The sequence below is a fragment of the Pararge aegeria genome, chromosome 8, assembly GCF_905163445.1.
Source record: "Pararge aegeria chromosome 8, ilParAegt1.1, whole genome shotgun sequence".
NCBI lineage: Eukaryota > Metazoa > Arthropoda > Insecta > Lepidoptera > Nymphalidae > Pararge > Pararge aegeria.
In genome coordinates this window covers 7,415,047-7,432,915 of record NC_053187.1, presented here as the reverse complement: position 1 = coordinate 7,432,915, position 17,869 = coordinate 7,415,047, and the positions used below count along the sequence as shown (strand labels likewise).

Genomic DNA, 17,869 nt, shown 5'->3' with positions numbered 1-17,869 from the left:
AATATAAAGATCTAAAAATAAAAAAAAAAATAAACTAATCTTCTCGGGTCTCTCTTAAAAGGTTGATTAAAAACAAGATGAAACTCCGTAGATATGACCATAAAGCACAGCATAAATATAGCATACTCCTATGCTCTACCTGGCTGTACTTATATATTTTAATTTTACTTCTAATTGTTGCTCTGCGGTCACTACACTGTAAAACGATGACATTCATTTCTGTTTATTGCTTACATGACAAAAGTTAATTTAGTGACTCCACATAACGTCATAATTTGCAAGAACGAGTGTGTTAAGTGTTATTTTATAGCAAATTAAATCCTCCTGAGATTTAAAACCAAACTTGACGCAAATCTTTTTAATGTTAGTTTGGGATAACTCATAACAGCGTCCGGTATCTTCACATCGTCTGAACCACAGGCCAGAACGGTACTGCTATTTGTACCTATTTATTGTCAACTTTGTCTTCTTACCTTAATTTTTTTGTTTAATCAGTCACGTAATTTTTGTCTCACTTCGGATATCACGTCAACTAAATCTGCCTCTGCAAAAACATTTTTTTTTAATTTATTGTAACGTTTAGACGCACAAGTAACCTTATATTTAATATCCCGCCAAACTGGACAGCCATTTTGACGGGAAGTTAGAATATTATTGAAGCTTTTTAAATTCATAGGTACCTATGACGCTCTCCACCATATAAGGTAAACTTTGTCTTCATGAGTGGTGCAGTGGGCAGCGACCCTGCTTTCTGAATCCAAGGCCGTGGGTTCGATTCCCACAGCTGGAAAATGTTTGTGTGATGACCATGAATGTTCTTCAGTGTCTGGGTGTTTATATGTATTTTATAAGTATTTATGTATATTATTCATAAAAATATTCATCAGTCATCTTAGTACTCATAACACAAGCTACGCTTACTTTGGGGCTAGATGGCGATGAGTGCAATGCGTAGTATATTTATTTATTTATTTATAAACTTAGATTACAACTTAAATTATAGAAAAGTTAATGATAGAACTTGGTCCGAAAAGACGTTTAAGTCCGCATCCTGTAGCAGCACGGGCATAAGCCACAAGGAGTCAAGTTGAAGGCGCATGAATACGATGTGATAAAAGACGCTGTGGAAAGCGCGCGGTGCCAGTAGCGAACCCACCTGCACATCGAGCGCAGGCGCAGTTACGTTCCGTTCCGCGAAACTTGCGCGCGATACGCGCATTCGAAACTACAGCGTCCCCACCTCCGTATATCTCCTCATTGGACAATTGCTCTCCATTCTCGGTTAGTGTCTGTGCTCTAAACTGGACAACTGGAAAAGAATCGCGACATTCCGAAACGATCTTTCTCAGGTGAGAACATAATGACGATATGCCGTAATTACGAAATCAGTTTACATTCTAAGTAAATCATGTGATTGAGAATGACATTTTGGATTAAGACTACTGCAAGTAGGTACTAACAACAAATACTATCTAAGCGATACTTTTACAATTTAATTAATTATACAAATCAAGGTTTAATTTTTGTTGGTAAATTCTTTTAAATAATTTTATTCTGAAAACCTTGTGCGATATATTCAGAGAATGCATCATATCACACAAGTGAATTGTAAAACATTTATATTTTCTACTTTTAAATGCACAAGCCCAATGAAAACTAAATAAGAAATAACGAAATACCTTGTTTATGATTCTTATTCATACGAAATACATCTCTTGCATTGAAAGATTTTACTACCTTGGACTCCTAAAGATACAACTATTACTATACATAAAAAGTAGATAATACTTAACCTACTAATTAAGCCATGCCTTTAATAATCAATACACCAACGAACTCTAAAATAATGTAGAGATCGTTGCATTGACAAGATAAAGTATGAAAAACGATATCATAAAAAACATAAAATTCTCATTAAGGTTTAAAATTGTTTTGATCAAAGGTCAACATGGCTAACGATAAGTCGAATGGAAAACGGTGATTTGATTGCTTAGTTAAGTGATTTATTATGTCAAAACATACTGAACTATATAGTGACCTTCAGGTAATAGAGCACCAATCATTAAGATCTAGTGAAGTTTTAGCCATAACATAAAAATAATTAGAAGCAGTGTTCAACGGGAAGGTAGGTATAACTTATTTCGAAATTCTAGGCCTCAACACATCAGTACACCCGCTAGGTCAAACGGAGTAGTGTATAAGGTTATAATGAAGACCGTTCATTAAACGCAATAATCTAAGAAAGGAGCTCGGTTTTGAAGCCAAGGATCCATCAAGGCGTTTTGCAGGCGTTAGTATTCCCCGCGCGTGGCGGCGCAAAGCGATGGACGTGTAACGTAAGGTCACGCCGTTCGACGCCTGGCCACTGACATGACATGAGATTAACTCCTTACTATCGTCTCTGACACCATTGCGAGACACCTCATAAATTATTCTATTACAAACACTTAATAAGTATGATTTATCTAATCTAAATGACTTCGGAGACGAATCCACTCTGTTGAGAAAGAGGAACAAAAATTAAGCAATCAATAACTATAAAAAATACCAAGTTAGAGCAGTAGGTAAGCATTGATTTGGAGAAATAAAATTAGTAAATTATAATAGATATAAATCTAGTATTATATTATATTCTAGTTGTCTTGACATACATTTTTGAGCTAGAATAAACATTGAGGAATTAATTAAATAAGCGCTTGAAACATGATTACCTAATATTGTCTAAGCTGTCTCCTAATCTATTGACCCAATGACAACTTCAGCGATAAAATATTTCTTGAACTTCAAATTAAAACGGTGACTTATGCGTCTCATGAACGGTTGTCTAAAATTTAAGTAGATGAGTGAGAGGTGATTAATATAAACTTTTTTATGATACACATAAAGTTCTTTCAGAAATATTAATTAGTTTTACTCATCAGTTAAAATTATGTTGGAAAAGAGCAATCTGCTGAGTTTCTTGCCGGCTCTTCTCAGTGGAATCTTCCTTCGGAACCGGTGATAGAGTCACTACAAACAGACTGACTTGACGTTTCAAAAGTGCTTATTAATTAGGCCTACTTGAAATAAATGAATTTTGAATTTTGAATTTCATTTGTTCTGCTGTATATATATTGGAAATATGGTTAATAAATACTTTGAGATTTAAGACGGTAAACTGAAAGACATCCAGTAAGTACTAGGAAAACAATATCGTAGAAAAGTAAATAAGGAAAGCCAGCAGCAGAAATCCTTGAATATACTTATACATAAAAACGTGTACTTAAAGCAAAAATAAATAACGGAAGTTTTATTTCTGAAAGTAACTCATAAGGGAGAAGTTTGTTCGTAACACCTACATTCAAAATTTACTACATAATTAAGAGCATTTAGGTGACAGTTGTTTCCAATATCCTATGAATTCTAATAAAGTAATGTAAGTACCTATATTTATATTTTTTAATCATGACATTTTGATTCAAATTAAAAAATATTTGCTGTATAGAGCAATCCTTTAAGATACGAAGCCTTGCTGAAAAATCCAGTAATATATAGACTCAAACAACGGAGTATAGTCAGAAGATCCCCGTTTTACGTTAAGTTATTCCTACTATAGCAAATAAATTATTATCTAGATAATTTAAATCGGTTGAAACGCTTTATAAAAATCATGACCCAACACAATCAATGCAATTTTTTTGGAGGTCAACGGAATTTTTGACGTTGCGGTAGCCAGTATATTATACTCTAGCAATTCCCCGCGACTACGTACTGCTTCTTTCACAGTATTTTTTTTCTATAAGAACTCGCATCCGCAATTCTACACAATATACCACGAACATCGCACAATCACATTGTGATTTAGATAATATATTGAGAATTAAAAAAACACGTTACATAGATTTATTATGTAGACAACTTTAATTAGATTCATATTATTATTATTGTCTTTAAATTGCCTAAATCGATAGTCATTAGTTGATTCAAGCTTTGTCAAAAGTACGAATATACGTTCGTACTTTGTTCATGTATATACTAGTAGTACTTTGTTCAGATTTTATTTATTTTGAAGCCAACCAAAAACAAATCGATTTCAAACAATTTTATTTTAAACTGATTATTACTATTCTCCAATTGGCTTTGTCGAAATATTTGTCGGAATTGTAACGTAGAGCAGATTTAAGTGTGACCTTAAACTGTCTGAACTATGTATTTAAATCGTAAAGAGTCTAACTGATTCTCCGGTATAATCCCACACTATGTAGATACAATTCTAGCATAGAATTGTATTATTTAAAAACTATTAAGCAACTTTGTAGCATTGAGGTTTTCTGTATTACGTTTTCTGATTATTGCAATTGTATCTAAAATATCAGCTACGGTATCCCATTAATATCCCAATGCTAAGTACAGGCCTCCTCTCTCGTAGGGTGGAGGCATTTAAGATGTAAGCACTCAAATGCAGGTTGAAATAAATAATAATCACCCAAGAATCGTCGAATATATTATTTACCAAGCCCAAAGCGACATGAAGATGTACGGAAAGCTGGTCATAGGAACTCAGCCTTAGACCAAGTACATCAGCCATAGACAGAACGTGTGGCAGACGTTTCCCGGCTGGAAAGTTATTCAACCGAAGATTCACACAATCCACACTTTGAGCTCACATACATTAAGCATTGACTTCAGGAAAAAAAATAACTAAAGCGGAAGCCGACGCCGTCTTAGGTCGTTTGACATCATTGCAAAAAGACCTCTGGCCTTTAATTAATTTACTACTTGCCATAGAAACATATGTGTCTATATAATATGACGCGATAAAAAATATTTTTGTAGGTAGATCTACTTATGCCGAAACTTGATATGGAATTCAAATAAATGTAATTACCTATAGATATTAATTCAATTAATTAGTGTTGTTTTCATATTCTCGTTTTTTCTCAGTCCATCTAGTGTTTACTGGTTATATACATTAAATTGTGTATCCTCGATATGAATACAATTTATTGTCAAGTTTTCAAAATTACGTCTTTATTTTCATGCAATTTATAACTCTTAACTAACTAACGATTATTACGATGGACTTTGCTTATGTCGCATAGATTATTCAATAAATAATACAAAAAATCATAGTAGGTATCAAGACGTGAAATAAATCTAAAGACATGTATTCAGCTCAATAAGTTGGTATCTTAGAAGCCACAAAAAACGTTAATTGATCAATTTATGCCATATTTATATCCTTACTTTATAGTTATTATTGTAAAGAATGACAGCATAATATAAAAAGCAGTCAAGGGTTCCGTGAATGTAGTATGTTTGTTGGAAATCCTAGTGTGTTTACCTACTAGCCATCAAGAGCACATAACAAGAGACTTTAAACATTTATAACATCATTGAAATGTGGACATTACACGGCTACTTAGGTTACCTACTTATATGTACCACTCTACATGGCAAATACACAATTCACGTATTGAAATTATAAAGATAAACTACCTTGATGCAGTAAATCCTTGAATGACCATTATCCAATAGGAAGTACAGTTTGTCGCTGTTTAAGATATTTTTAGCGTCCGTGACGAGGTCTTATATCCGATACCTGCTGACTGCGATTAGAGATTTAGTGGCGCAGGGAACGAAACGTACAAAGCGGCGACGTGACCATTGATGGAGGATTGCTATTCGATGGTGTGCGCTGTGTGGTGTCGCGGAGCACGTCCGTGTCGGCCTCGGACGTTAGACCGACACCGCCTGTAAATGTTTACATTTGTGCCGGCGACGGCCAGAGTTGTCTACCTGCGGCGCAACGACCAGTGATTAGTTGCAAAATGTTCGTAGCCGAATTGAGTTCAGGGTCGAGCGTGTTGCCTCCGGGTGTTGCGCAAGCTGGAGCCCCACTCGCTCGACAATAAACACGATACGGAGCATCGCCGCGGCCGCGCTCTCTGCACCTGTATGCACTCCTCCTTAGCTTGCTCAAGGAATGCTCTTGAGATATAAATCATCGATTCCAATTAATGCATCCACAAGATAGACTAATTGTTGCTCCTCTATTGTAAAATTATGGACAAATACAAAGACAAATGTTGAGTTTCTTACTTACTCATTAACGGTAGAATAAAATGTTTGGCCGTGGCTAGTTACAACCCCACTGAGAAACACGTGACGCCAAAGCAAGTTAATACTTTGATTCGATGCCGCGTAGAAACGTACTACGGGTATAGATTTAGTAGAATAGAATAGACCCTTTACTGCCATACGCCTAAAAATCTTCAAGATTTCCTAAAAAATTAATTTTGCATTAAGTACCTATAGGCCCGAGGGTTATATTGAAAACACGATTAAATAAACTTTACTCAATAAAAAAGCAGTAAGTGGAAAAACATTCAGATTTTTTAATCTTTAAAACAACAACATCATAAACAGAATTAACGACAATATCGCTTGTGTGCGTGCCTTAAACTTGTACGCTTTAGCTATGAGTTGGATTAATACATGCTTATACATAGACCTGATCAGATCTGCTCAAAGTAGCAAAAGTCAATCGAACGATTGATTTTAAGCTTCACACTCAAAGGTATCATGCTATTTTAACACTGAGTATATTAAACTGGGAGTGTATCTTCGTTTATAGTTACTGTGTTTATTATACTAACTCGTTTATTACTTGTTATGTTTCTCTTATATGATATATTATAGATATGTTAATCGCTTCATAATAGCATGCCATCCTACAAGCACGTGTAACACTACCCTTATGAAGCGATCATCGAAGATCAAACAACAAACTAAGTAAATATAAAAAGATCATAAAATATTTACAAAGGAATCTAACATGTTCTGTTTACTTCAAATAAACCTTTAGTACCTACTTTCACACATGACTATGTATTATTCACGTAAACACACTAAGTTGATTTTGAACTTGCAACATATTACATCACAAAACGATAAATAAAAAAATTACAACATTACATTATACCCGTAAAAGTCAGACAGAACCATCAACCTGTTTAACAAATTTAATTTAACAAATTTTTCCGGGATTAACAAATGAACCTCCAAAACTAAAAAACATAACATTATTTTTCGCTTTTTCTTAAACCGTTTATTCGATTCTATACATTTCCAAAAAGTCCAGTGATGCAGCCAAAGATGGAAGCGAGTTACCTTTTTAGGGGTACTGTAATTGTATTAAACCCTTACCCTTATTCCGAAACCGGATCGCTAGATAACTTAGTAGCTTTCTTCTTTGGGTGGTAAATAGAAACGGCTAAAACCTCCCGAATCTTACCAGATCAGAATCAATTTAAAAATAAGGCTAGACGCTGAACCTTGCGCCTAGGAGGTCGTCTTTTAACATTTTTGTATGGTCTGGTTGCTGCTAGGTTTCCAAATAGAGGAGATTTGAAAGCCTTGTAGCATTTCATGTAAAATTAATGAAGTATCACTTCAAACCAACGGAAAAATATGTATTTTACTGTTTCCAAAACATTTGTACATACTTTATATTCAAACCAGTTCGAGATTGACTTCCTAGGAAAAAATTTAGTGAACCGCGGAAGCTACGTTGCAATATATTATAATATTTAACATTTCATAGACTATATTATTTTTTATTTAGTTTATAGTTTCTTTATGTGCAGAGAAGGTACTTGCAATATCCTGAATACGTGCACAGTAATCATTTAAATGTGGAAATGTTGTGACAGGGAACCTAAGCGACTCTATTGAGACATGCTCATAAAGACTAAATGAAGTATCGTAGAAGGGACGACAGATTTACAGTAGTGTAACACCAACAGTGAAAAGTTATATTTTTTAATTTTAGTAATAAAACCCGCGACCAAATAGGTAATCTGAAAAATTAATCAGCCTCCACTAAAAACCTCCACTGTAATTTTTTTATGAGTTGTATAATTTGCAAACCTTCCTGGTAACCATAGTGATCTGATCAACTATATGATTGCAGTTTCATTAGGACATATATAAATATAATTAGTTAATTAGTTCGCTCGAATAGTTTGCGCGCTTTACAAACGGCCGCCTCGACTCACGCTCGACTTCAAAGACTTGGCAAATACTGTACACTCGCAGTCATAATACTGAAATATGCTTAGTATTTTTATTTTTCTATATTTATTTCTATACCATCATACCGACCCATTGCCGACAGGGGACAGGGAGCAGTCTAGGCCTTAGTCCTCCAAGCTGGCCTAGTACAGATTGGTTAACTTCACACGCCTTGGAGAGAAGTGAAAAACTCTCAAACATGCTGGTGTACTCACAATGCTTTCGTTCTCCGTTTAAACGTTGTATTAAATTACTGTACGTACATAAACGTTAATTTCTAATAGGTAGTCCATGTAGTTCCAAATTGTTGAGGTCAAAACGATCCCTACATATCTCACGCTTGAACGCAACGAAATCGAACAAGGAAAAATATGATAATAAAATATAAGCTCGCGTTGGTCTAGTGGTTAATATATTCGACTACGGATCACGAGTATTCGATTCCGGGTCGTCATTTCGTAAGAACAGTAGATACGACGAACGAAGATAAATAATGACACAAATCAAAAATCTTAAAATAAGGCAGTGCCGTTTTAAATTAAATTAAATATTTATTTTGTTTCACAACACATGTTTTTTTATTAAATAAAGATTTAGGGCAATCATTCTTGTTATTCAAGGATATTACGGTGCTTGGCTTGATACCGCTTTATACATTTTGTATTTTGTGGTTATTCTTGGATAATTCTTTCGAAAGAGATAAAAGAGATAAATGCAGTAGCAGTACCTAGTCAGATGAACAGTTTTTAAGTAATAAGAAGGTAAATTTGATTGTTCTTATGAGGAAACATTATGTATCCAAAATAGTTCATACTGATAATACGATAAGTATCCATGTTCTGTTATCCGTTAATAGAATACTAAAGTTGATGTTAAGGAGAATACTCATCAATTCCGGTTCACTTTTCAACGTCGGCCTCATCCTGTAACTTATATCCAAGTGCGAATTGGTGGTCTCCACACACTATAGTGAAATCTCAGGCATGCAGGTTTCCTCGCGATGTTTTTCTTTACCGTTAGAGCTAGTGATATTTTAATTTCTTAAATTAAATCAATAATTATTATTGCCCATCCTTAATTTATTAGGTCCATTAATTATTTTAAATGTTATTATGAAAAGTTATTTGAAATCCTAACCAAAGAGTATGATATTTTACAATTTCCTATCGCTCGATAGCCATCCCTTGTGAATTACTAGTCAATCACGCTCCACTTCAGTAGTAAACGCTTACGTCAGAGTTGCTTTCCATCACTCTAGTTTTTCCACATTTACAATTATAACATCTTCAAGCTAGATTTATGTTCCATCTATCTAATGATGATGTATGTAAGTGTAATCATATTTTACACTCTGAAACATGGCTTTGTGTTTTAAGTATACATATACATTTTAAGTGTATTTAATACTCTATTTATCATGACCTCGTGATAGCGGTGCCCAGCTATCATGGGTTGATGATAGCCCAGTGGATAGGACTTCGACTTCACGTTCGAGGGGCACCTCTAATGTTTCAACGAATTAAAATATCACTGGCTTCAACGGTGAAGGAAAACATCGTGATATTGAATTGCTAACAGCGCAATTACTAAAGTTAGACATGGGCAATTATAGTTGCATACTTAAAAATCCTTTACTATGACGTTTCACAGTGAATCTGAACACAAAGTGTAGGGGTCCAAGAGAATTATTTAAAGATGAATGCTACTGTCGTCATTCAATAATCTGATTTGTGGAATCTTGAAATGTTTGTTAATACGGGTGAATAACTCTTACATTGACGCAAATTAGTGCGAAAAAGTTTGAGCAAATACAGCAACGGAGATTATTATTTGTTAAACGCAAAAAATGGCATCCGACAGCGACTATTTCACATATCACCATATCGGCTCTATAGCGATTAAACAGTTTAACCTATAATTTTCAAATTATTTAAACTTAATTATTTTATGAAAAATTACAGACTATTATTGAATTGAATTGTAAGTACTATTTTGGCTTTCTTTCAATGTTAACTTGGGTAAGCATTTCAAAACTTGCTTTCAAGATGATGCTTGTGATTTTTTTTTAACTTATATACTGATTTCTAAATAAAACTTTATAAATTTTTCATTCCACCAAGGTCTACAATATAATAATACAGACATAAAGTAACTTCCTGTTTTTTTAATATACTAATAAATTAGATACAGGTGGTCTGTTTTGCTTTTGGAAAAATTAATTTGGTGGTAATTCCAATAGATTACCTTGCTCCAATGATTACACGCATTCAACTCCGAAATTTAATAATTTTTATTAAAGGTTTTTATCGCAATTAAATTACAATAATGTAGTCGTGAACTAAAATTTTATTGTGTGAACAAAGCCTATTGCTATTTCAATGTCTGAGTTCTCATCTTTTCGTAAGGTGGACCACAATTACACGCTATTAAAAATACAAGTGGGTCAAGAGCGAGCCGCACACATGGGCGATATTATAATGACAAATAGGATTAGTGTTTATTGAGCAACGCCTGCAAGTCTGGTAAAGACTTACGAGTGGGTATATAAGGATTTATAATACTCTACGAACTACCGTATGAATCACAAGTTGTCCTCTGGAGTTTTTGGATTTTTAAAAATCTCGTGGGACTATATAAAAATTAATTTTAAAGTGAAGTTTTTTACTAAACTATCAATAAACTAAAAATAACCTATCGATATTAAAATAAAAACCTCTTCAATACCATTGAGGCGTGTTTCCAAGATGCAGTTAGCATTGCCCCTTTGAATGGCCAAACTTATTATTTTGCCAAGATAACTAGGCCACCTCTAGGCTCACCGGTAAAGTCAATAATCATTTCAGATATATTTTATTTAAAAAGAGCTTCGTCTCACATTTTAGAAAACTGGTCTTGTTTATTTGTCAATACATATATACAGTCATGCAAATTATAAAGATACATATCACTTTTACCAATGTCATAAAATGTAAAAGCTTTTGCGTGAAGAAGGATAAACAACCAAATTCAATGCCCCATCTATACTTTATTATGGAAGGAAAATATAATATGGTTTTTATCAATAAGCTCTGAAACTACAAAACGATTTAAATAATTACTTCGTCATTAAAAAAGTAATTTTATCAAGTTTTATAATTTTTAATAGTGTTTTCACCTACACTTGGAGGAAATATCGATTTTATTAATTTCGAATGCTCATAAATAATTTTTTTTGGATATTTTTTGTGCATTTTAATTATTTTACTGTTTTTTTTTTTAATTTCTGTAACAACATAATTTCAGCTTGATATAATGGAAAGCAAAAATACTACCAGGCTTGTTACCCAAAAGGGTATATAGTTCATAGGTATTTTAAAAAAATGTTGGCCTTAGCACAGAATTACTAAGTAGGTAGTATAAGATCTAAAAAAAAATTACCTACACGCTTCGTTAATCAGTTTTACAAACTCACATTTAAGGTTTTATGTACAACAGGTTCACTTTGCTTAAACAACAGGTTTCATATCTATATCGTCTCAAAAGCAGATTCTTTTACTTTTGTCATTTAACTACATATTTAAAAAACTATAATTTATGCAGCATAACTCTGTATTAGACGCTTATTATACGATTTGGGTGCGCCTGTTTAAATGCTGATATTATTCACGTTGGGTGTTTTGAAATCCCAACTATAACTCACGATGACAGTGCAAAAATGAATCATTCACTATAATGTGACAGTGTAATATATATTACACCTTACTTTATATTCTGTAAAATTGCTTAAATGGAAATATTAACTTTGAATACCAATTGAATGCCTACTGCGAACCTGGGTAAGAAGTTCATTTTGGCAGGTGCAAAATGTGTCCACTCATCTCTTTGCATCACTATTTAAAAATACATTCAAACACGAGTGTTACAATACAAAGGAATGGGCGAAGACACATCGGCATGCAACAAGACTACACGCGTGTTGAGTCAAATCAATTATTCTTAGGATATTCTATGCTTTATCTGCCAACTACCCAACATGTTACGTCTGGGGTTTGCATATGCATTTATACATATTTGCATTATGGTAATGTGTTTTAGGTAAAGGAAATATATTACCCGGATTAATAATAGTTTTAATATATAATTAATAGGAAATAATTGAGCATTTTTCTTGATCTAAGAGCATTTTAATGTACCTATGCAAATACAAACCTAAACAGTTTCTTTAATGCAAGTACCTTTCCTTAACTAACTTCTTTCAGTTCATTAAAAATCCAAACAATTTGCAAAAAGCGGAATTTTCTATATAACCCTTTACTGAGCTAATAACTCTAAACTGGCAATATTATAATTTTGCCAGTTTTTATCTCCTCATCAATTCACTATGCGAAGCCGCTAATTAACTAATTAGAGTTTTAACAATCTTCAGCGATATCTATATATAAAAAAAATATTTGCTGTTCGTTAGTCTCACTAAAACTCGGGAACAACTGTTCGATTTAGCTAATTTAGGTCTTGAAATTTTCGTGGAAGTATAGGTAAGGAAGATCTGGACCGATCTCGATGAAACTTTGTGTGTTTATAATTTTTGTGGGTTTCTGGTTGCTTAGAAACCACAATTAGACCCGGAAGGTCACGCCCGGTAGGGAGGACGATGTCTGTCAGATTCGCTAATTTTTTACATAAATAACACATCATGTTCACACCCATCAACCTGGTTGATAGCAATGTTAAGTATCTAAGCTCAATAAAATAAAAAGCTGATAATGATAATGATGACGAATAAAATACATTGAAACTATCGGTCTGGAAAAAGTTTCAGAAAGTTTCATTTAAACATTCAAATAATTACTGAAATAAACTCTCATATAAACCGCTTACTGAAATAAACTCTCAACAATACGTGGATATATTATATTCTGAATCAAGAATAATCCCGAGAACCTACTATACAGATTATATAACAATTTTAGCAGACCTTAAAAATCGTTCTTGTACAATAACGATAATAAGATCGTCATCGTCAGTGAATATTGTGATCTGTCAAATATACCTACAACAAACATAGGTCTTAACTCGTATCATGTAGATTTTATAGAAAAAAGGAATGAGTATGAGACGCATGCAACGAACTTCGTATTCCTAATATAGTTCGTTGGATACAGATAAGTAGGTAATATTTTATATGTGTAATATCTAACTAGTTTATTTACGAAATTGCGTATGTAGTTAATGTGTTATAAAGTTTTTGTTTGAGAATAAGTTTTACATTACAATGTAATATACATTTTAATGCGTTATTTTATTGGTCGAGGTCATCGAAATCGTAATTTTCACCCGAGTACGGAAGCAGGGGTAATGTTTTTAACAGTATCTAGGTTGCATGTCTTCTTGGATATGGATATGGCCGGAATCCGTGTTTCGTTTTCAACATACAATAAGAAATTACCAGTTTTCGTTCCACCATTTCTCATTGATGATTACTTAAGTTCGCACTACGGCGTACCTACCTACTTGTACCTTCGAATTCTAGAACATTCTAAGTTTTGCGATCAGAACGTCTTAGCGTCTTAATAATGTTAGCGGTCAGAACTGGAAAAAAGAATTACTTTTGAAGTTTTTAATTGGCAATTACATTTCTTGTAGTCTTTGTTCTATTCTAAAGTTCTGAATTACCACTATCTGTGTGTTTGATTTTGTATAAAGAGCTTAGGGCATAATCCACCACGCTGGTAGACTTTTCATACCTTTGAGAACGGAGACCTACCTTTTACTATGGAGACCTCTCAGGGATGAGGGTTTCTCACGATGTTTTCTTTCGCCGTTTCTTAAAGTAAGTGATATTTTAAAGATAGTGGTGCGTGCCAGCGATCAACCTCGGTCATAGGAGGACCGAAGCTCTAACCACTAGGCTATCAACGCTTTACTTATAGTATACCTCATTATTATTCGAAGCAAGGAAGAATATATTGAAAAAAAAGTATTATTGCTCATTCGGTAGGTACCTATTCGGTTTTGTGTGAGCTCTCCATTGAAACTTTGTTCGTATTTTATCATTAACATTGTTAACATGATCCAATAGTGCATTATTACGAAATGTTAACCTTAAACATTCAACGCCTCGCACTGTTTAGTAGAAGCTGTGAAATCACAAGATGAGTCACATAAAATCACTAAACATCACATATTACAGCTACACTGCCAAAACAATGCCATTATTTCGTTCATAACCCTGGTAGGTAGGTTTTTCCATCATTCAATATTAGGTATAGCAAGAATCTAATAAAAGGGATGTTTAGAAATCATCTTTATTTTAAATAAAATAATGAAAAAAAAATTTTTTAAAGGTTTTTTTAGATAAAAATATACAATTAAATATCACATGATTTAACGGTAAAGGGAAATATCGTGATTAAAATTATAAACATGAAAATGTTTGAAGGTGTATGCCTTGAATTTAAATAAAATTAGGACCTTAATATAACCGCTAACAAATGCGTTATCATTCAATAGAAACTGTTCACTGTTGGACTAAAGGTCTCTACCTAACTACTAAACTAAGGTAGTACGGGCCTTAGCCTGTACTCACGCTGGGCAGACGGCTTGGCGACCACATTAGATGATAGTAGTAGCGCAAGGAATGCTGCTGCCCGGCTCCATTATTTCCCTTATTAGTCGCCTCGTACGATACCCGAGTGAAGAGGAGGGGTTGTGCCAACTGTTTTCTAAACTGCAGTCACCACACGGCACACAGTTCATGCTTAACGCCGGAAAATGACCTTATAAAACTTACCCAAATCCACAGGCGGAAGAAAGCTTCATTATAACGTTTGTTTTATTTTTAAATGATTACGGAAGTAAGTAGAGTAAAATGAGTTCGAGATAAATTTAAGTTCGTATTTTTTTAATGGCCAACAGTCGAATACACAATGTCTAATAAACATGCCACCTGTTTAAAGTTTGAATTATGTAATCGATGTTTTCCTACAGTTTTTAATTTTAATAATGTGATTTATTTGTCATTTTTATGATTTTCCATCAACAATCCCAGAATATATAATAAAAAAGCAATGAAAATGATCATTCATCTTTGCCAAATGAAATATCTTCTAATATTTTAAAAAACCTTGTTGTGGTCCTCCTCGTTCGAACGGCTCGACTAATTTTTATGAAATTTTATTGTGTATTGGTAGGCATTGATAATAGGTCGTAAAGTTTATTCCAAACCGCTAGGTTATCAGGGTGTCTCTATCCAGAATTTTTTTCTTATTTTAATGGCAATAAATTGGTGTAACTGCCATACCCCAAACACGTAGCCCGTTACCATCTTAGACTGTGAAGAGCGAACTTGTAGTTCAATAAAAAAAAACATTCAAGTATGTATGTAATGCTTTTATATTTATCATTCTGTTAAAAATAGATCAATAAATTTTAATTCACAGATTGATTTAATCTCATCATCAATAAATAAATAACATAAAAAAGTATACTACGACGATACACACATCGCCAACTAGTCCAGAAGTAAGCGTAGTTTTATGGGTAGGTATACTAAGACAACTGAAAAACATGAATAATTTACATAAATACTTATAATAACAGATAAACACTCAAAACATTTATGTTCATCGCACAAACATTTTTCAATAGTGGGAATCGAACCCACAGCCTCGGACTCAGAAAGGGCCACCCAATTGCGCCAATGGTCGATTGACAATCATACACGTGCCCCACAGCTGGACACAAGGCCTGCGCTTCTTATTGAAGACTAGCGGCTCCTCGCCACTTCGTTATACAAACAACACAACTACTTCTCACCTTTGTTATTAGATAGATATATAGAGATAAAGAGCGTCAATTCACCGCGCTGCTCGGTTAGCTAAGATAAAGATTTACTTATTTAAAAGCGGGACACATTAAAAGGTGGCTAAAAATTACTCTATCTTTTGGAAATCGTAAGCAAATCAGAGTTTACGAAAAATGTTTTTAGTTCCGAACGTTTAAGAACGATACTTCATTTAATACGATAAAAAAAAAACTTCCAGGTAGTAGACTACTCGACCGTCTGTAGAAATGTGAATATTTTACAAAAACTACTAGTCTAGCTCGACTTTACTTTCACAGAGAAGCATCAAGTCACGCACACGTACGGCTCGTGTGTCTGGCGATCATTGTTACATTGAAAGTTATTTACAATTACAAAACTACAATTTCGTTGTCGATAGCGTGCAGGCATGTACGATTCCATTGTCAATGTCGATGGCGCGAACGCTTTGACCTTATTATGATACGCAAGAGGGTGAACTTCACTAATTTGATCGAGCTGGTATTAAAAAAAATTTTCACATAAAAAAACATGCGGGGCAGTCTTTAAGGACTGCCTGCAGAAGCGAAGAACACGTCCAAATACATAATATACTAAGTAAACATATTGCTCATGGAAAGCGTATGTTGGCGATGCACGCGAGTGCCATGATTTTTGGTCACCTGAAAAGTGCCCATCGCGTCTAAAGAAGTTTTCACTTCAAAACTCTAATAACTTACAATTGTAGTCTCCCGAGAATCCTGGACTAAGCGAATGAGGCAGTAATTAAAGAGGCTTTAATATTTATAATAAATCATGTATATCCCTTAACCTAGAAGCACGTTTGTAGAGTTTTCAAACCATCTTTATTAATTCCTTTACGCAGTTCAATCACTAACGCACGTTGAGGATATAGTATGGCACGGTCGTCGGTGTATAAGTACATCGTGCATGACCTTAGCGGACGTTCAGCATGATGGAATGTGTGTACCGCGCTTTACGCAGCGATCGCAGTGCAATTTTATTGAATCTAAGGTACCTACCTCTACCATGTTAGTTAAAAAAAATAGCATTCGGATGTAACAAAATTTAACGTTATACTTTAATAATATTATGTTATATAACACAAAGTAATTTAATATGATATTAAATCCATTTTTTTTTTACTTTAAATGAATTATAAACCAAAGTAAGTGTTCCTACCCACAATGCAGAAAAAACTATATGTTTGTGGTAACATCAGTGAGGTATGGCTAAAGACGATGATAAGATAATTTCGATATATTTAACTACAGAAAGTAGACTATTCTACCATTAAGATCATTTTTAGGGTTCCGTACCCTAAGGACCCTATTACTTCAACGTATTAATTAGGATAAAAGATAATTATGATGGCCGCCTGTCCGTCCGTCTGTCTGTCTTTCAACCGGCTGCAACAACAAATATTAATAATTAAAAATAGTTGGATAATCCAAAAGTGCACGCCTCATAATCTCATTAGATAAATAATAATAAATAATAATTAAACTAATCTAATTATACCGTGAATAGTAATAGGCTTCTATTCCTCAAAATACTGAAGCCTATAAAAAAACCAACTCGATAAGTGAAGTATTTCGCTCGTTATCGTGACCACAAGATACGGGATCCGCACATACAGACGCACTGACGTCCAATACAGACATTTTTTAAACAATTTTTTAATTAGTTTAAATAATAAAAAGAGATTTAAAATTATCATGACTGTTAGAAATAGTGTTTTTTCTCAACATTTGTCTATTTATATTCACTTATAAAATCAATAAAGAATAAAAAAGTTACTTTCTAAGTTGGAGAATCACTCGGTGTGCGTAAACTTACAGTAATACGTGGGTATTACTGTAAGTTATACATAACTTCATAAGCGAAGCGTTGAGGTGGCTCAACGCTTCGCTTATGAAGTTATGAGGCGTGCAAAACTGTTGAAAATTAAAGAGTATTCTCGTTTATTCCCCCAAACAAGAGACGTTTATTATAGTGTTATGGTTTGATCCT

At 33.8% G+C, this 17,869-nt stretch overlaps 1 protein-coding gene across 2 annotated transcripts in view; it reads left to right on the top strand.

Annotated features, from left to right (window-relative positions):
- Positions 1–1,152: 1,152 nt before the first annotated feature.
- LOC120625817 (elongation of very long chain fatty acids protein AAEL008004-like) overlaps positions 1,153–17,869 on the top strand; it is a 46,485-nt gene continuing 29,768 nt past the window's right edge. For both annotated transcript variants that reach the window (XM_039893040.1, XM_039893045.1), the window contains exon 1: positions 1,153–1,349. The gene's annotated coding sequence lies outside the window, so the exon portion shown is untranslated. The remainder of the gene's footprint in view (positions 1,350–17,869) is intronic.